We start from the raw sequence: 20,882 nt of genomic DNA on the forward strand, positions 1-20,882 counted from the left end.
GTAGAGACACGAAGGGTCCCATTAGCTCACTTTGCTTCTGGGAGTGATTATCCTTAACCAGCAAACAAAGAACAAATTACCACATTAATTGCCTCAGACATGGATTTCAAGACATCAGTACTTTATTTGAGACAAGACTTAATACAAATTGGCTCAGTTGTAATCGAGTACTTTGGATGTCAAAAAAAAAAAAAAAAAAAAATAGTACATACAATAAACAACCAATTCAATAGAGAAGAAGCGAGAAATAATTATCACAGATTGTAGAGCTCGTTTGGTCGTTTATCATCTAGTTTTTAAGCGAAGCTTTTTACAACTCGATGACCTCAAACCACAATATAAACACGCAGTCCTTGTACCCTTAGAATTGAAACACGTTAATGTCAGAATTCCGATTTTGTATATCCACATCCAAGGATTCGTTTTAGAAAAACTAATTACAGTTAAAGGCTTTTTATTTTTTCACAAATGGAATTATAATAATCGTTTTTAGAGACACACCACACCCTTCTACATTGTCATCTGAGTCTATGACTATAAACCTATTGTAATGATGACTTACACAACAAATATGCAAGGGACGTTGGCTGTCAGTTAGGATGATTTTAAAGATGTACATTTTTTTCACATTATTATTTTAAAGGCACTGGACACTATTGGTAACTACTCAAAGCAATTGTGAGCATAACAACTTCAACGAGCAATGGAGAGATGGTGATAAAACATTGTGGGAAACGGCTCCTTCACACTCAAATATTTAAAGACTTTAGGCCCGAAACCTGTTTATTATAGGCATCTCAAAGCACACAACATTTGTGCGACAAGGGTGATGTTTCTTTCTTTACTCAATCTCTTGTACTTTCGATGAGCAATTGAGTAAATGATTTTCACTGACTTGCTAATGTATGCATTTGTTGGGACACACCAAGTGAGAATATTGGTCTTTTTCAATTACCAAAGGTGTCCAGTGCGTTTAAACATCACATTTAGCCAGTCAGTTTCCCTTGTGGTTTACTAGATTGTTGTGGTGCCCGCCGAGGCTAAATGCAGGATTCGAACCGGTTAATCATCATCGGACGAATTTGGTGGTCCAGTGTAAAAAAAAAACCCACTAGTTTGCTCTAGAATTAGAGGGGTCGTGGGTTCACAACCTATCTGAGTATTTCGTGGATTAATTTGTCTAACAAGACTTTGAAAGTACTTAACAGTTTGTAGTGCTTATCACCTAATGGTGAGAGTGAAAAAGCAAACTTATAAGCCTACAAATTCGTTTCGTACTCCTGTATCTAATGGCGTGTCCTGACCGATAGAGCTAGAGCAACCAGCCCCACGCTCTGGTGTTTCTGATCAGCAGAGTGTGGGTTCGAGTCCCAGTCGTGGCAATTCTACCCGACCAAGATACTTTACCGTTGCTTAAAGGCAGTGGACACTATTGGTAATTGCCAAAGACTAGCTATCACAGTTGGTGTATCTCAACATATGCATAAAATAACAAACCTGTGAAAATTTGAGCTCAATCGGTCGTCGAAATTGCGAGATAATAATGAAAGAAAAATAACCCTTGTCACACGAAGTTGTGTGCGTTTAGATGGTTGATTTCGAGACATCAAGTTCCAAATCTGAGGTCTCGAAATCGAATTCGTGGAAAATTACTTCTTTCTCGAAAACTATGGCACTTCAGAGGGAGCAGTTTCTCACAATGTTTTATACCATCAACCTCTCCCCATTACTCGTCACCAAGAAAGGTTTTATGCCGATAATTATTTTGAGTAATTACCAATAGTGTCCACTGCCTTTAATGGTAACACCCCCCTACTCGCTACAACCCTGGTCAAGTCTCAATTGTCAACTTGGGCTTAAAATGTTGACCGAGAAATTATTATTTGGCAGAGATGTAACGAGCATTGGACTCTTCTCTCACGGTGGTGTTTCTGATCAGCAGAGTGGTGGGTTCGAGTCCCAGTCGTGGCACTTGTGTGAGCAAGATACTTTACCAATAACTGATTTATGGTAACACCAGGACTCACTTTACCCTAGTCTATATAGTCCCAGATTAAACTTAGGCTCAACGTGTTGACCGAGAAATATTCCAATAATCCAATCGGATGGGTTTATTTTTTAGATTTCAGACATTACCTTTGCTGATGTTTAAACAACATCTAAGTTTAAACTACATCTAATAGTATCTAAGAAAAATACTTATTATGGGAGTTACAGAACAAAGTGGTTATCCTTGGGTTCGATTTTATGGCGAAAGGTAAAACAGAAATATAACATGGACTATTGGAGCAGGATGGGTAAAGTAGATGGGTATCCTTGCCTATAGCTATTGGCTGGGATGTACCTCCTTAATCTTCCTCAAAGTTGGTTGGTGTTCAACAGATGCTGCCACAAGGCATATTTATTTGATTGTGATATCTCCTTGAGATAGGTAGCAACCTCTAGGGCTGAGGTATTAAAACCCTCTCAACACATCCAAACAGACCCTCAAGAGATTAAACTGGACCTACCCTTGGGGGCTAGCCAGGAGTTTCTTCACCTACACAGTCTGTTGTGTGTGGTCTGTCCGTCCAGTGGGTTAAGTGAAACTGTTTGACAAGACCATTTAGACTGGATTCTATCTCTGGACAGAGCAAAATAACACAAACAGAAAAAAGGCAGCCACTCTATGTGTAGCTTATTATGCCTCAATCCGGAAACCCGGTGACAAATGGCCAGTTGTCACAAAGGGAAGCTTTTGGTCGGTTCTCTAACTATCACACCAATCGGACAATGGAAACAAAACAAATCCCATTTTTGTCCGGAGAGACTTTGGATGAGAAATCATGCTGGTCATTTATCTTTGGCTGAAATCAGTGGATCAAACATGAAAAGCCCCATGGAGCGCTGTTGAAGGAGGGCGAAACCCTCTGGAGATGCTGGGATGAGAGGCTCACGTAGCTTCTAAACAAGGCGTCAGAGACAAACAACATTTGCTCATGCAGTATTAAGCTGTTAAGCTGATCAACCATGGCAAGTCTCAGGGTGACAACATTGCCCCCACACAACAGAAGCTTTTCAGGTTTAATGGAACATACCTAAACTACCACTGTGAACAGTTCCTCTTCACCATAGTGAATACAAACTCTGGACAAGCTTACCTTCTCTAAGCCCTTGTTTACACCTAGGAACGCAAAGCTTTTTATCTTCTTTGTCAAGTCATTGTGCATTTCTCTCTCAAGGTGTTTCCACAAAAGCTCTAATACTTTTTTGTTGGATTTGTTTTCACTTTCTTTTCAAATACAGTTTATTGCTCCTTATAAATCAAGCCGATTCTGGAAAGTGGCGACGGGCATAACACATCGTCATGACGATCGGCATGTATCCGTTTATTTGTTCTTGTTTAGAAAGTAAAGAAGTCTAAGTTGTCCAGATGAAACTGCGTGGGTTGCCTGGACAGCAACTAACCCGCCCTTTTGACAACTCTGGTCGACTGGATACTGATACTCCAGCCAAGGACAAACAGATTCAAAAGACTGTGGTGACGCAATTTCCATGCAGCAACTGTAGAAAAATCTTGGTCGTAGCAGAAACTCGAGGGTTAAGACAATTTGGATATTACAGACACTGTAAACTATTTGAAGAAAAAACACCCTTGTCACACGAAGTTGTGTGCTTTCAGAGACTTGATTTCGGGACCTCAAAATCTGAGATCCCGGTATCAAGTTCGTGGACAACTACTCCTTTCTCGAAAACTCACGTTTCTCACAATGTTATCAACAGCTCCCACTGATCGTTAACACTGAGTAAGGTTTCATACTAACATTTATGTTCAGCATTGCCTTTAAGTTTTTGGCAATGACATGGATCCCTACTCACCGTGAACATGGGTGAAGTAATTTGCAGTTTCAGCCGTCATCAAGTTCTCGAGAAAAAAAAAAGGAAAAATAAAAATTAACTCGAACGTTATCTCACAAATCCAGCCCTCTCTTAAAAAAAAAATGACACTTCGACAAGTTGCAATCACGGGACTAGCAAGCGTTTTTCAAACAGTTACAATCCCACGTTATTACACACTCTTGTTTGAAACACAATTTATGATTTTATTTTGAAAAACACGCAGTGGTCTTGGCCCTGTGGTATTTGAATTGTAATGCATTTATGGGTTGAGTTAGTCAAAACTTGGCTTTTGTGGTCCGGCACATCTTGACCCAACCAAAACACCAAACTTACATTTAGTCTTATACTTTATGAAATTAGTACAAAGCCAAAACAATAATTTATACAGAATTCATCAATTTAAACAAAGCTCGTTTACGAAGCAGAAAACAAAAGTATGGACTCAATTCTGCTAACCAAACAGGAGAGGATATTGAGCTACAGATAGTACATACTAATGGTATGTTGTCGTGTCCTTATTATGGTTCGCAAACATGTAAGCAGCTCCATGCAATTGTACAAACTTCATGGTGAACTCACAAAGCATCTACAAGTATAATATTTATGGACGTCTTGAAACAAGGTATTTCACCCTCAACCAACCCCACTTTATACACCGGTCTTTGTGACAACCCTTCCCGTCACACACACAGAAAAAAAACAAATTGAAAGAAAATAAAATGAGAAAAAGGGGATGAAAGTCAATAAATACCAAACATCAGCCGATCAGTCACGGTGGAGCGAGCACGTTGTGCATAAAGTATTCTAAAGTAATGGAATTATTTCTAGGCCACTCAACCAATGAGCTATGCCGTCATGCTTCGTTGATTATCTATTAATGTGCATATAAAGAGCCCTTTTTAACGCAATACACGCTGGCGTTTTGTACTCAAATATCAAGCAAAGTTGTGTATAGAAAAACAAGACTGACAACTTAAATCATCCGTCACCAACTCATGAAAAGAAGTATACTGACAGGGATGCTTGGAGTTTTGAAATCCAGGAAGATTTATTACCAACGGTTCACCCGAACGAAGTAAGGCAGAAAAGCCCAACAACAAACACTAACAATTCTTTGTCCGCCGTCCAGAAGTTGACATTAAAAATCTATTATGGACTCAATTTGTATACATTTTCAGGTAATTTGGTCTGCGGTAAACAGATGAAGAAACTGCATTGCCGAGGGGTGGGATTACAAAATGAATATTGAATAAGATGAACCAAAAGCAACAAAGAAACTTCAAACACAAACCTCATTATTTGAAATGGTTTGTGGACATGTTGGTACAAACAGCCAGAAGCTGGTAACCTTGAGAGCTGTTTACTAAAGTAAATACATTACAGAGGAAAATTAATCCAGAGACTTTAAAGTTGGGTAATAAAGTGGAAACTCTTGTTGCTTTGAGTACTCTTTAACAGTTTTATGGGTTATACAGACCTGTATTTCGACACCCATGATGTAAATTCCTAAACCTAACCCCAATCTCAACCCAAACCACAAACCGAAGTGGAGGATCATGCGGAGTTTATTGGGACAGAGGATTCTAGGAACATAACGTTACACTTCAAAACATAGTCCGACACGGTGTCTGACTATGTTTTTGAGTGTAGCGTCGTCGGAACATGGGTGGCGGAATATACGGATGTCGAAACATACGGATGTCTAAACATAATGGGTGTCTAAACATGTTCCGAAATTTGAACAACGGTCTTGTGTTTTGTTCAAATGAATAATAATACCTTTGAAAATAAAAACGGTGTTCAAATTCTGTTGAACATAGAATGAGAACAATCTTCCCTTAGCGTTTGTTCAAATTCAAACAGTTTAAATGCTGAGCTTTGCTCTTGTATTTCTGGTCCAGAAACAATAATGAACGACAAACAATGCTGTATTGTGCATTTTCCACCCAAATCTGAGCCCTGATTGTCAGATCCACCGAAATATTTAAAAGATGGGTACAATTTTAAAACGCAAAAAATCTCTTGAATTTCTCTGACAGATGGTAAGCTTACACTCTACCCAAGCCAGCAAAGGAAAAAAACAACAACAATAACAAAAAACGGGAACTCCACTTTAATCAAACAAAACATGTCAACATCATACTTTACGTAGTTGAGATAATTAATTACCTGGTTGTATAGTTAAACAAACAAAAAAATCACTATCAAAGGGGTACCAAGATTTATTTTAGGATTACAAATGAACATTATTTATTCATGGATTATTTTTCTGTGTGAACAAAAGTACAATACCTTTCTGCAGAATGGCAACAACGAATTCCTCCTTAATAAGTTCAACCAATTAGAAGGCAAAACCAGGTCAACTACATGAACCCTTTAAACGTGGAAAAGGAGGAAAGGAAGAAGAAGAAAACAAGCAAACAATTGAGAGCTAAAGAGTAGTGAAAAAGTGGACATAAAATGTCACATGATTTTCCGGGTGACTGGCGAATGGGCCCCCAAACCCGACATTTGAGCCGGTTTGCAATCAGCTACGATTGGCTGAATTTGCCCGTTGGGCCATCTGTTTTGGCATTGTTTCCATGAGGATGTGGTGCTAGAGTAAGGATGGGAGATGATACTATGGACAGCAGGTGCGAGCAAGCAAGCATGTCACACTTGATGATGGCATGCTTATAGGATGCGGGGGAAGAAGAAAAAACAGTGCAGAAAAAAAGGTATTTGAGAGGTGATGAGGACAGAAACTCTTGAGAGACTAATTGGGCCAGTCTAGTTTGTACTTCTTTAACCGCGTCACATGGGTTATCTTGTAATCATATTTCATTGTTTTATGTTTTATGGTTGCGCATGCTACTGCATTATGCATAAAATAATTATCTTCAGAAAAAAAACAGACAATCCGAGATTCAAGAACCGTTTTTGTTTTTAATTGTAAAATAGAAATTGCAACTTAATGGAAGATCCATGTCCTGCACCATAGTCTCCGAAAAAAAAACAGAAAAAAAAAACAGGGTTAAACACATAACATTACCACCGGGTCCTTAAGCTTTCTTTAAATCATCTCGATTCCTTTGGAATATGCAGCAACGGTGCCCAAACGGGCGCCCTTTGGAGGTACACATGTACTCCTGGGTGAAGGGAAGCAATTAGTTAAGAGCCTCATAGACGCAAGTTACACGACCAGTATTCCAACCCTCACTTCGATTGCTCAACCACCATTTGAGTCTGACACGCTAGACAACTCGGCCACAAAATGCCACAAATAACAGTTATTTGGAGCTTAAAAACTTAAAACACGCAGGGTGGTTCCAAGATTTATTTTGAAATGGTTCTCCATGCATATGCACTGGGCAGTATGGCATCAAACATAACTGTCCTACTTAATCTTAACTCGATTATTCAAAAAGAAACCAACAATACCTTAACGCGAATAAAGAAAAAAAAAAAAACATTACCAATTCCCGTCACATCATGCCTATCTAAGATTTATCTTTTCCAGGTCATTAATACCACAGGCTAATTAATGTCGATCCAACTAACTCATTCTGACAAATATGGTCTCGCTAACTCCCCCTTTTCTTTCCACTCTCAAGCCCACGGTCAGTGAGCACATCCTATTGCTTAACAGCTGATGATTACAGCACACACACTCATCATCTTATACATCATGACCAAACACGAAAACAGAGAGCCTGTAACACTTCGCTACCATCTCAGGAGGGTAAGCGAGTCCCATTTAGTATTTATTACATTTCACACGAGAGCGGGGATGAGCACCGATTCAACGGCACCGTCTAGGTATCTCAACATCTGCTATGGGGTAGTCGGACAATCCATAGCACAGCGCTGAAGTGCTCATAACATCACTAATCACAATTTTTCTGCTGTTCTGGTTTTTGTGATTGGGGGGGGGGGGGGGGGGGTGGACTCCGAGGGAGCTTTACAAGGGTGACAGGCAGCTGTGCCATGTGATCACAGATTAATACTGGCAGAAAATTAATTCATAAATGAATAAATGAGATCATTATAGAAAAATAATTTTCTGGTCAAGGCTGTATGAGGGGTGTAATTTTAGCAAAGTGTGAAATGGTACTTTGAGATTGTGTTTGTATTGTGCATTTGTAGCTTAATGACCTTTTTCAAAATTGTGTCAACTTTGGCAGCAAGGACAAAATATAACACTGATTATACAAGCGTTATATTGTTAAGAGACTGTATGGTATTTTGTATTGCTACCAAATCACAACCAGTATTTAATGCATATTGCTCTTTCAATACTATAGAGCTAACTTCTCAAAAACGAAACCCGGGAATTTTTGCCAAGCTGCTGCTCCACAATTTTGTTCTGAACTTTCACTGCAACAAACATTGGAGGGCTGTTGGTAGTATAAAACATTGTGGGAAACGACTCCCTCTGAAGTAACGTAGTTTTTGAGAAAGAGGTAATTTCTCACTAAAAAAAAGCCAGAAGTATTTTGTTCCTATCTGAAAGCATACAAATTCGTCCAACAAGGGTGTTTTTTCTCTTATCATTTTCTCGCAACTTCGATGACCAATTTAGCTCAAATGTTCACAGACTTGTTCATTTAAGCATAATTTTGAGATACACCAAGTAAGAAGACTGGTCTTTGACAATAGTGTACCTTCCCTCTAAAGGTATTAGGTCACTGGGATTTGTAAAAACGAAGCAAATTAATGACCATATCTTGCAGTTGGTGATAACTATTTTGAGAAAGGATTTCCTTTCAAAGTAATTATTGGGATCATATCCTCCCAAAAACATCAGAGAAACGCTTCATGAATTAATTGTTTCTCAGATTTCTGATGTGTGGTGTCCATGCGCGAATGCTGTGACAAGAGATGCGGTTGGTACCCGCTGTCTCTCATCGAGGATGAATTTTAAGTTTTTGGGATAATACAATTACAGTTGTTTTGCTGTTTTTGCAGCAAGTAGACACTGTATTTATTAAACAGAAACTTTCACGTGTGACTTGTATTTTATTTGTTCGTTTTATGTGGCCTATACACCAGCACTATGTTGACATCAACAAGCTATGACCCTCCCTTTGACCCTACTCCCAAACTGTGTAGCTATTCCAACTATTTTCCCCAGGACTTTCCCGTGGTTATAGTAAGTTAAGTGTGAACACTATAAATCAGCATTACGTCGACAAATAAAAGACATCCCCACCTTTAACTTTACGCATAATCAGTGTAGCTATTCCCAATATATTTCTCCCAGGAATTTCCCGGGTTTATTATGTCAAGTGTGAACACAGTTTCCCGGGGAGTATCCCGGGAAATGTGTGTGAAGTTACACCCGCAATGGTTCCAGATAAGAGCGGCAAAGAGAGGCAATCAGTAGAGTCACACGTTATTAGTGCATCACAACGCCCATCAAGGTTATTCTCCGGGAAAATGGGTCAAACACAAAATCAGACGATGATCTCAACATATGCATTACACCGTTAATTGCTTTTTAAGAAATATTGCTTGAGAATTTTTTTATGGGGTTTCTGTCACTTCATTCAAGGGAAGCATGATACAAATAACGTTTTTAAATGTTTTTATTATTATTGAGAAATCTCCAATGTCACAAGGCCGGACGCCCACATCACACATCGAGTGTCTACTCCGTCAAGCATTTAAAAATGAAATTTACCTTTGGTCCAAAAGAACTCCCTGTCTCGCTGTTTTCTTCTGCAGGTACCACCCTAGCCCCCATTTTATACTCTTCAGCCAAAGTCGTCCCTTTGAATGTTGGACCCACCTGCATCGATCGACCTGTAAGGAGTTACTTGAGAGGCTCCTGGTGATTGGGTAAGCTTGGGGTAATTCCTGTATTTTTGAGGGGAAAAAAAGGTGAAAGAGCAAAAAAAAGGACCGTTGATTACAAACATTTCAGAACATACCGATACAACTACAAACTGCAAACAATGAATTGAATATTATGGGTTATTTCACACACAAAAATGCGTCTTCAAATAAGACCAGATCCCAATTACATAGAATTGCCTAAACAGAAAATATTGCTTAACTGCCTGGCAGAAATGGGCAGTACACCAGTCACAAATTGTACACGTGGTAGTTAGGCTGGTAACTTTATTTTGGTAAGCATAATTTCTGCTTGGTGTACCTTAAGCAGCTCTGACTCGGGCCCAGTTCTAAAGTGAATTCCAGAGATGCAACATGTAAAAACCTTCGCCCAGATGCATTGGTGGTGGCTGGAAAAGGGGTTATATGAGATTTTTCGAGCCAGAACAAAGAATTATAGTACTATGGCACTAGTCGTGGATTAATTCTTTGGGGGTGTTCAGGAGCTGTGTACCATGTTTGCATTTGAATGTCTTTGGATTTCGATTGAAGGGAAATGAAGTGGACTTTAACCATCTTTAACTAAACGTCATTTTATGAAAAGGGAGCTCTTTGGCTTCAAGACAAGCCTGGGCCCAATTCCATGAGCTGCTTACGCACACAAAGCGGCAAAGCACAATTTACAAAATTATGCTTACTAGAATAAGGTTATACCAGCCAAACAATCATGTCACTTGTGACTGGTATCGGTTTCATTTCTGCTTAGCAGCTGTAAGCAACTGTTTAAGCAGCTCCATGAAACGTGGCCCATAGCACCTCTAACTAGCTGGAATAAGACACTTGAGATGCAACGTCTTATTCAGCAAGCCCCCCCCCCCCCCCCCCTCTAATCTCATCATGGACGTGTCAGATGAGGAAGCTTCGATAGAATTGAGAAGCAGCCAGTATCACAACACCCGGACAAAGGGCCAAAAAGCTTTTCTAGGACTGACATGGGGACAGTATACTGACCAGTCTTGCCGACCATGCATTTACAGGATTAGCGACAAAAGGAATAAAGCCCCCTGAAATCTATTTACACCAACATATTTGTTCTCGTGTCAGTCGGGGAGGCAGGTTGCATTACCTGAAGGGAGGGAAAACAACACAGTGAAGCACCACGCTAGAAATGCCCGTTGAAAGGAAAACGACATTTGTCACTGGCTGATCCGAAAGTAATTGCCGATTGTGACAGAGAGATTTTTTTACAAGTCGGCAGAGCTAGTTTTGTTTTGGTGGTGGATTTTTTTTCTGGGTGCTCTTTTGTGAACAGGTGGCTATAAAACTCTACCATCCATTAGCAGGGGAACTAGTCTCAGTGATACATGCCAGTATTCATCACTCCTCTGCAATCTTTTACACTCCTCCATAATAAAAACTTATGTCTTAAGAACAGCAGAGGTAATACCACTCAACAAACACTCATAAAATTCAGCTGGAGTTTTAGGAGGGTTTAGGATTGACAGAAGTTTTACAGATCTGTTCTTAAAGGGGATTTTAAAAGACTGTTTGAGGTTTCCGACAAGAAACAAAACGCACATTTTTTTTTCTGAGTTCGCTATAGCATAAAGTTACATTTGCAATTCTTGGTTGATCCGTTTGTAGGTTAAGCTAAAAAGGGATTGGAAATATTTGTCAGGGGGTACTCCAGTTCATGGGTTGTTCTTTGACTCAGGGTTGGGGTTTGGGTTAGGAGCTAATCAATGTGGATGGGCAATGATATAGTGAAAACTCCCCTGCAAGATGTGAGTGGAGTTTTAGTCTGGATGACATCTGGCCGTGGGGTCAGAATTTGGGTTTAAATAAGTCAAAGTGGCATTGGGCGAGAGGCGTGTGGCCATAAATTGCCTCTCTTCACCCGGGAGTATAATTTGCTTCTTAGGAGAGTTGAGATGGTATAGATGGTGTTGTACCCCAAGCGTATGTCTACTTGAGCATGTATTCTCTGCAATGGTGTGAAGAAAATGTATTCTATGAAAGCCTTCTGCGTAGTTGTAGGGACCTATTTGGTTGTGTTGTGGCAACCAGCACATGGAAAAGAGAAGCAGAGGGGGGGGGGGTGGGGGGGGTCTGTCAGGACATAAATTTATACATCAACGAACTAAGACTCAAAGCCAACTCCTCTCAGGACAAACGACCTGAATACATGGTCAGGAACATTAAAGGCTCTTGACACTATAGGTAATTGTCAGAGACCAGTCTTCTCACTTGCTGTATCTCAACTTATGCATAAAATAACAAACCTGTGAAAATTTGAGCTCAATCGGGCATCAAAGTTGGAAAATAATAATGAAAGAAAAAACGCCCTTGTCATACGGAGTTGTGCGCTTTCAGATGCTTGATTTCGAGACCTCAAATTCTAAATCTGATGAAAATGACTTCTTTCTTGAATAGGTTATTTCAGAGGGAGCCGTTTCTCACAATGTTTTATACTATCAAACTCTCCCCATTAGTCGTTAATACTAACTAAGGTTTATGCTAATAATTATTATGAGTAATTACTAAAAGTGTCCACTGCCTTTAACTGGAAAGCCATCACAAATGTCCAGTGGAAGCTGAAATGGAGAAACATCCCACCCAGGCTGAGAAGCTCACCGCACCAAGCAGGCAAAATTAAACAATGTACAGATGAGACTTCTGGCCTGACACATTAAAACAAAATGTATTACTCACAGAAGAGTTATTCTTGGTAACAAAATGATCATCAATTTAAAACATCCCTCACCTGTGTTTGTATAAAAGTCAACAGTGACGACTTCTTTATTTGTTATATTATTAAAAGACAGAGACTTGTGTCGTCGTTACTGTAATCAACATTGTCCCGAATCAAGGATTTACTTAATCCAGATTACGAAAGTATCCAAGAAGTCTGTCAAGAAGTATTGTTTTCACACGTCATCTCAATCCAATTTAAAAAAGAATCACCAAATGTCTCCCAGTGGTTTTACTTTCTACAACACTTGTTAAATTTAGATTCAAACGGAACCCGAATGTCTACCACGGTGCATTGTTTTCCCACGGCACCTTAATCTAGGTTGAGAAAGAATCACAGACAGTATTGTTTTCCCACACCATCTTAATCCGGATTACAAAGGATCCTTACGGTCTGTCTCAGCTATTGTCTTACCACACCTCCGGAGACTCAAAAGGGTGTGAACACAACTGACAGTTGGGCATCCCTTACATTACTCCAGTGGGCTTACTCTGGCCATGCTCTGGCCATGGAAGTAGAAATATATCTCTGGCCTACTTTTTTTGTGTGAAAGATGGCCTAAGATCACAAGGCCTAAACTTATTTTAGCTATGGACCCCAAACCAACAGGTTGTCACCTTTACCCCTTGGGCTGAAATGGGGTTACCCCATTGCCCATTAACATTCTTGATGTTAGCATGGGTATCATCGACATAGGAGCCTGACTTGTAGAGGGCACACCCTCCCAGCGTTTTACAAATCACTTCTGGTTTAAGTGCCTTGAACTTGCTCAAGGGTACAAGTGTACATGAGTCTTGTTTTCACACCACTTCAAATTATACACTTACTGGTGTTGTGCTCATTGTGTATCTCTAATTGTTATGGAGTTTATCGGTTACTTCAATCAATACTTTTATAATATTATGTTCGTATAATATTGTCTTCATATGTGATATCTGGTGACGGGCCTGTGCACACCATTTCCATGGGGGCATCCAAGGTTCCAGGAATAAAGTGCTTCAATTTGAGGGAGAGAGTCCTATAATCCATGGACTATAATGAGGTGAATTCATCAAAACAGTCTGGGTTCATTATTGAGGCTCCAGTAACACCCAGTCAATATTCTCACCTGGAACCAAGAGGAGGAGTTCAAAGCAACTGTTGGGCTTAACATATTACAGCAAGACAGTGTCACTTATGGCCTAATTTTCACCTGGAATCATGAGATGAATACATGGCAACTGTCTGGGCTTGTTATTAAGTCTCCAGAATTACACGGTTACTAATGAGCGTCAAGCCAAGCCAACATATACAAGTATACTTCAACGTCAATAGTTTAAGTCCTCACCACTCGTCAGGTCTAGAGAGTTTGGCACCTGTGAAACGTCCAACATCCTGCCCGTCGCACCTGTGTGTTCACATGAAGCCCTATAGAAGATCTCTGAAGATACCATTCAACGTCCCCCCCCCCACCCTTCCCCCTTCCCTCGAGGGTTGATGCATCACCACCGGACGGGGTGAAAAAATAGAACAACTTTGCGTGCTTCACAAGACGTTTGTGCAATACAGATAAGAATGACATAAGAATCATAGACGGATATGTCAGAAGTGATTAGGTCTGCGGAGTGGCCAGGTCAAAAACATGAACCATGGAGGTAACTCCACGATTGAACCGTTGAAGCGCCATGTAACAGGGTGTCGGTGGCTGAGTTTAGCACACACTTGGTGTTGGAACGTTAACAACGGCTAATTAAGGGAAAGGATTAAGCAATTGTAAATTGTCAATTGTTGGCGTCGCACTCCCGAGAACACAAGAGTCACTGATTATGTTTATGAACTGTGTCACTTGGTTAGTTTCTGTCAATATGCCGTCAACTTCTTAGTTATGAATCAATGTTCACCACTGGGTTCTTTTCTAGGCCCGAGGTCACAGATTATAGTGTCGTTTTACACACAACAAATTCAGCTCAAATGATGAATTTGAGTCGAATCGTCTAATTACTAGCCCCAATCCTCTAACTCAGTGCTCAACTAAAGCATCCAGAAGGACTGTGATTTCGACAACATTGCAGTGGACAGGGGGAGATACTGTTATATAGGGTTGACAATGGTGGAATAAATTGACCTGCTTGCTCTGCATGATTTTGTATCCATACAAAAAAAAAAAAAAAAAATATGTACTAGTCATTCCTCTATACTCTTACTCTGTACCACTTGGCACTTACCAACATTATGTGTGTTCACCATCATTTCCTGCGATGATCAATGACAAGAAAACATAACACAAAATCTGTTCCTGATGTCCTTAAACAAGTCACACATCTACGACTCCCTTGAGCTCCGACGAGCCAACTCGAGTCTTTAGGCAGCCCATGATCACTGGATAGAGGTCAGGTTCGGTATACTCGGTAGACTTTTGTGAAATAATCCAGAGGTGACAAAAAAAAACTACTGATGAATTGAAGTGCAATAAAATTACAGATTTTACTGAGATTTCCTGTGAGGTTTTGTTAATCCGTGGGGATATTAGTTTCTCCAATTGATTCACTGCCACTTCTCACTTTCATCTGTGATCCCATTTCCTGGCAGGAAATCCAGAAATTAACACCGTTTGGAAAGAACGGAGAAAAAAGTCATAACCGGGAAACTCACTTGATATGTTTACACGTGTATTATGAGAGAACATCATGTACAAGTGACGATGCTCCAATTCAGAGGTCAACCTTTAAACAAAAAGTCATGATTAATCTTAGCATGAAAAAGCTGGTCTAATATAACATAAGGCCTCATGCCTCAGGTCATTGGCTTATTGGTGTTATTTAAAATGTACCGAAGTAGCACCCCCCCCCCCCCCCCCCGACTGTGGCTGGCCTTTTTACCACGGACAACTTTCTTGGTGTCCAAGGAATGAAGCATCTAACCAGTACTGCATTTATTTATTTATTTATTTATTTCTTTATTAACTCAGGGTAAGCCAAATCATTAAACAATAACTTGTTTCCATTTGGGCTCTGTAAACAAACTAATATTAAAAGTAAACATAAAAACACGTGATAAAATTACGATATAAAAACTACGTCATTTTTTTTAGAATGTTACGGACAATTTAAAGCAATATTAACACAAATAAGAGTAAGAAAAAAAAACAATAGTAAATTTTACAAACTGTCACAGTAAGAGGAGATTAAACAAAACAAAATAACTGGTCCATATATAGATATTCAGGAACTTAAAAAGAATTTGATTTATATGAATGTACAATAATAAAAGGCGGGAAAACTGCCAATCAGTACAAACCACAGTAAGCACCAGTTGATCAGAAATCAAGGCACACTTTATTTATTTTGACATTTTTGACAAGTTTTCCCACTTTGTATTTCAAGTCAAGCGTTTCAATACAAGAAGCATTATCGAATAATCTACAACTCACTGCTTCGCTGGAAAGTGTGCTCTAATCAAAGGTGTTTATGTGGCGATAGCGACTGTAAAGTTTGTCAATTTATCCTGTGAAATGCAGGGTTTTACCGGGCTTCTTGGCACCTGACTCCACATCTTTGGGCAAGAAAACCATGATGATGAGCAAACAACATGCCCAATCAGTTTGGCCACACAGTCTGAACTCAAGAAAGAAAAGTGACTTAGTTTAGGCTACAGATGTCTGGACAAGATTGAGAAATAAGTCATCTGTGCAAAATTTCACGAGCAAGCAGTAAACAGTAGCTGTATAAGCACAACAAAATAATGCTTACCAGAACAAGGTACTAGCCAAATGTTACATGTACAGTTTGTGTTAGCAGGGAATATCTTGCTAATTTCTTTTGCTAAGCAGCAAACTTAGCAGTTGGACCCCTGTGCGATTCACCATGCTAAATTTCAATCACCAGCCCCATTTCACATAGTTGCTTAAGCAGCAAACAGTGAACAATTGCTTAGAGTAAGGTTACCAGCCAAACTACCTGTCACGTGTCCAGTTTGTGACTTCTATATCCTGCTTACTTGTGCTTAGCAGAAGCCTAACATTAGGCCCAGGTGTGATTTAACTGTACGCCAATTTTCAATGACAACAACAGGCGCGGCACGCCTCTTACATTAAAAACATCATTCCATCCTCCGCTGTCTGCCGACACCTAAAGACAGCCTATTGATTTGCTTCAACAGGATCATGCAGGAGTCGGGCGTAATTTTGATTCATACCAAGTATCAAACGGACATGAAAGTAAGACTCCAAACACAGACTCCTGACTACCTCTAAAAAAAAGTTAGTCTCCGATCTGATCCCATAGTTGTTGTCAGTGGGGAGATGGGAGCCTCCCCTCTACCCCCCCCCCCCCTCTCTCTCTCTAAACTAGCCTTAATGAGCCAATGACGCATTCGTTAACCGACTGCAAATCAAAGATTCCACATTTTATCTACTCTGGGAATCACCGAGGAAGGAAGTGTCTTTACTCCATCTTGTTACGAGCTCTCCCCCGTCAAATATCCAGTCTAAACGGGGGCAGTGCTAGCGATCAGACTGGCTACAGCCAAAACCTCCTGTATGATAGAGCTGTTTCCTTCCTCTATGCAGCAACCACCTGTTATTTTCTTCTTGTCAGATTCACTCAAAAACAAGATTCCTGTACCGACTGGAAATACACACAATCTTTAGACATCAACCGTAAAACATTTAGGCCTACCACAAACTTTCATTCACCTCTGGAGGAGGAGGGTTCTTAACATTCGCCCTGACTCCTGCATGGCTGGCATGTGCCTCTTAAAGGCAGTGGACACATAATTATCATCTTAAAACCTTTCTTGGTTACGAGTAATGGGGAGAGGTTGATATTATAAAACATTGTGAGAAACAGCTCCCTCTAAGGTGACGTAGTTTTTGAGAAAGAAGTAATTTTCCATGAATTTGATTTCGATACCACAAGTTTAGAATAGAATTTGAGGTCTCGAAATCAAGCATCAGAAAGCACACAACTTGGTGTGACAAGGGTGTTTTGTTCTTTCTTTCTTTATTATCTCGCAACTTCGACGACCGATTGAGCTCGAATTTTCACAGGTTTGTTATTTTATGCATAACTATGTTGAGAAGACTGGTCTTTGACAATTACCAATAGTGTAACTTGGGTAGGGCTGAATGGGGTACCCTACCATTACTGAACGAGCCAGGCCTTAAAAATACTCTTTTCCACTTAGGGAGGGTTCGTTGCCCAACTGAGGGTCAACTCTGTGGCACTTGCAAATCCGTGTAGAATTACTCACTATCTAAGCGTAAATTACCAGAGCCAATTCATGGCTCCATCTGCCCCTACCCAGACAAATTGGAAAAGCCAGGGGATTTGGATATTTAAATGAAAAGGCTACAAAAAAACGTCCTGTGTTTTTGGTAACCCCCCCCCTCCCCATTTTTATAGCCCTACAAAATTGCTGTAAATACTTTGTGCTTGTTCAGTCCAATTATTTGTTTGTAAAAGTGTTAAGACGTGGACAGCCGGACATTGGAGACTCTTGGTAATTTTCAGAGACCAGTCTTCTCACTTGGTGTATCTCAACATATGTATTAAATAACAAACCTGTGAAAATTTGAGCTCCATTGGTGGTCGAAATTGCGAAGTAATAATGAAAGAAAAAACACCCATGTCACACGAAGTTGAGTGCTTTCGGATGCTTGATTTCGAGACATCAAAATCTAATTCTGAGGTCTCGAAATCAAATTCGTGGAAAAATACCCTTTTCGCGAAAACTACTTACCTAACAATAATTTTACTGAGTTTATTTTGAGTAATTACCAATATTTTTCACTCACTGCCTTTAAATTAAAAACATAAAAAAAATTCCTTTAGCAGGCCCTCTTCCCATCCATACGAACTATTTTCTGGTTTAGATAATTGTCTTTATGTTCAGAACCAACAAAAAGTGGCTGTTGAAAAACATTGTGGAAAGTATAAAAATCCTATAGGCCTCATTGATTCCCCTGAAAACTATCAGAAGATACTGATCGAAACGTCGGTTGTTAAACAGCACCACCACAACTCCGGAGATACATTTTGTGTAGGTGCTACCGCAAACCTTATGCCTCCTGGATGCATATTAAGATTGTCAATACAAGTTTGCATCAATAATCGTTGACAGTGACTGATGTTCATAATTCAGATAGGACACTGTGACTGATGTAATCGTCACTGAAAAATTACAAATCTTAATAAAGCAAGAAATCTATTAAAATAATCTTAAATGCTTACACGGTGTTGAAAGATTGTCTGTTTGGTTATCTGCTACGGTGAAGTCACACGGCGCTTGACTCTCTTTGCATAGGAAACTCTGTTCCTCTTTGCTCGGTGTAGCGTATGTGTGAACCCTATGGGACCTGTTGGAAAAAGGAGATAACAGTTGCTATGAAATACTACGAATATAAACAAATTTTATGGCAGCGTTTAGCATATATGTTAGTGAACTTAATAGGCAAAACGGCCGTATCAAATTATGCAAATTATGCACACAATTATGCCCTACTTCCCTTTTATATTCTTGTCAAACTTTATTTTTAAGATTTCACGAGAAGGTTGCAACATAAACTGTTTTTGTTGCGTTTTTGTCTAGGTCATTCCATGAATTGACTAGAGGCCATAATAGTATGTTCCGAAACTTCCAGACTGTTTCAAGTGACCTCTTGTTCGATGAACACACCTCCGAAAAATGAGCGTCAACCATTTCTGCCATTTTGGGAGTGAAATGTGTACATTTTCACTACAAACATCAGACATGAGGTTGGTCTAATTATTACGCAACAAAAAATAACTTGGCAAAGTTTGCTTTGGGGAGTAAATAAATTTACATTTTTGTCATCCTAAAGCCAGAAAGCACTTGACTTGAAATGGTTCACCATCCAAAGATCTCAAAACATGGTTCAACCCTCGACCAAATTAAAAAAGAATTTAACTATGTAACTGTTCATGTAATTCTGCTGCTGGCAGCGAATTGAATAGATTTTTAACAAACCATTGAATGAATAAATGAATATTAAACTATATTATGTGACGAATTTTGAAAACTGCCGGATTGGAAAAATTACTCTGTTCAATAAATTTACAAGATGTGTTTTAAGTACACTTAGTTTGGGCATTTTGTTGATGAGCATCCTCTTGATAAAATACTAGGTCGACGCAGGACACCAAGGTAACATTCTCCCACTACAAAACACTACAGTGAAAGCCACCTCAAAACTCTTCATCACTAAACTACAGAATCTTTAAAGATGTTGCACTTGCATCTAAGATGCCACGTCTACAGATTGGTCCACCACCGCAAAAGGGGAAATGGAACTTTATGTACAGATTACTGCTAATTAGAAAACATTAGTAGCAAAGACTTATATATTATATCATAGCTTCATATCCAGTCAATCGTCACCATAATGCCTTCTTGCTTCCCGAACCCTGACTGGACATCAAGTGCCAAAGGGCTATTATGCAAAACACTTCAGAATATCTTTCCAGGAGTCGGCTTCTAAAATATTAGACACTTCCCGGTTCTCCCCTGTCCTTATTCACGACGCTGAATGTGTCATCAGAGAGCAGTTTTAAGGGGGTTAGTTCGCTCGGCTGGACGGTCGGAGAGAGGCTGTTGAGGTGTGACACCCTTCGGGAGCATGAGGTCAATTGTCACCCCCGCCCCTACGCTTTGCAGGTGCAACGTGCACCCGCACACAGATGTCAAATTACGGCTAAACCCCCTAGAGCTTTTAGTCCCACAGAATTTACAATGACCCTGACTGCGTAAAGGCAGCAATGAGAAGTTCCCTCCCCACTAAACCAAAAATACCTACAAATTTTACAAATACTCTGACCATCTATGACTGCCTCAACCCTGCCAAACCCCATCCCCACTAAACAAAAGACAACATAATGTACACCTACTCTGACTGCTTAAAGCAGCAATGGACGCAACAAACGGAGCTGTGAGTGAGCCCCTTTAAAGTGTGTAACTGCGGTCTACAACGGATGCAGCGTTTTCATTGGTAGGCCTACAACATTTTCAAATAGGCCTGCAGATAAATTCGAGTTGAAATAATGATACGAGAAATGGTGGGATTGCCTGTGAGAATAGATAGTATTTTGGCCGGTTTCACAGAGCCAAACTGACTAGAGTTGGACTTGAACCCGCGACCTGATTTACCGTTGCCAACTAGGCTATCAAGCCCCAGTGTGTAGGCGGTTTGGTACCTGTGTGTACGAAGCCAATCAACCTATGACTGCCCGACGTATAGCAAGGGATCACACACAAGTTATTGTTTCTCTGCTCTCAATAATCTGTAATTCTCCATTCTGCCCCCCCCCCCCAATTTTCTAGTCGTCCTTTACCGGTTTGTCTTCTTTTTTCCAGTGCTTTGCATAAAGGCGCTTTACAAAACTGTGTGCCCCCCCCCCCCCCCCAAACCAATTTTGGTAAAGAGAGTAATCAGTGCTTACAT

At 40.0% G+C, this 20,882-nt stretch overlaps 1 long non-coding RNA gene across 1 annotated transcript in view; it reads right to left on the reverse strand.

The window, feature by feature from the left end:
- LOC139934459 (uncharacterized) overlaps positions 1 to 18,702 on the reverse strand; it is a 50,298-nt gene extending 31,596 nt beyond the window's left edge. The window contains exons 1-2 of the long non-coding RNA XR_011785709.1: positions 18,655 to 18,702; positions 9,542 to 9,717 (exon numbers count right to left, since the gene is read on the reverse strand). This is a non-coding gene — a long non-coding RNA (uncharacterized lncRNA). The remainder of the gene's footprint in view (positions 1 to 9,541; positions 9,718 to 18,654) is intronic.
- Positions 18,703 to 20,882: the final 2,180 nt, after the last annotated feature.

The sequence above is a fragment of the Asterias amurensis genome, chromosome 3 (genome assembly GCF_032118995.1).
Source record: "Asterias amurensis chromosome 3, ASM3211899v1".
Lineage (NCBI taxonomy): Eukaryota > Metazoa > Echinodermata > Asteroidea > Forcipulatida > Asteriidae > Asterias > Asterias amurensis.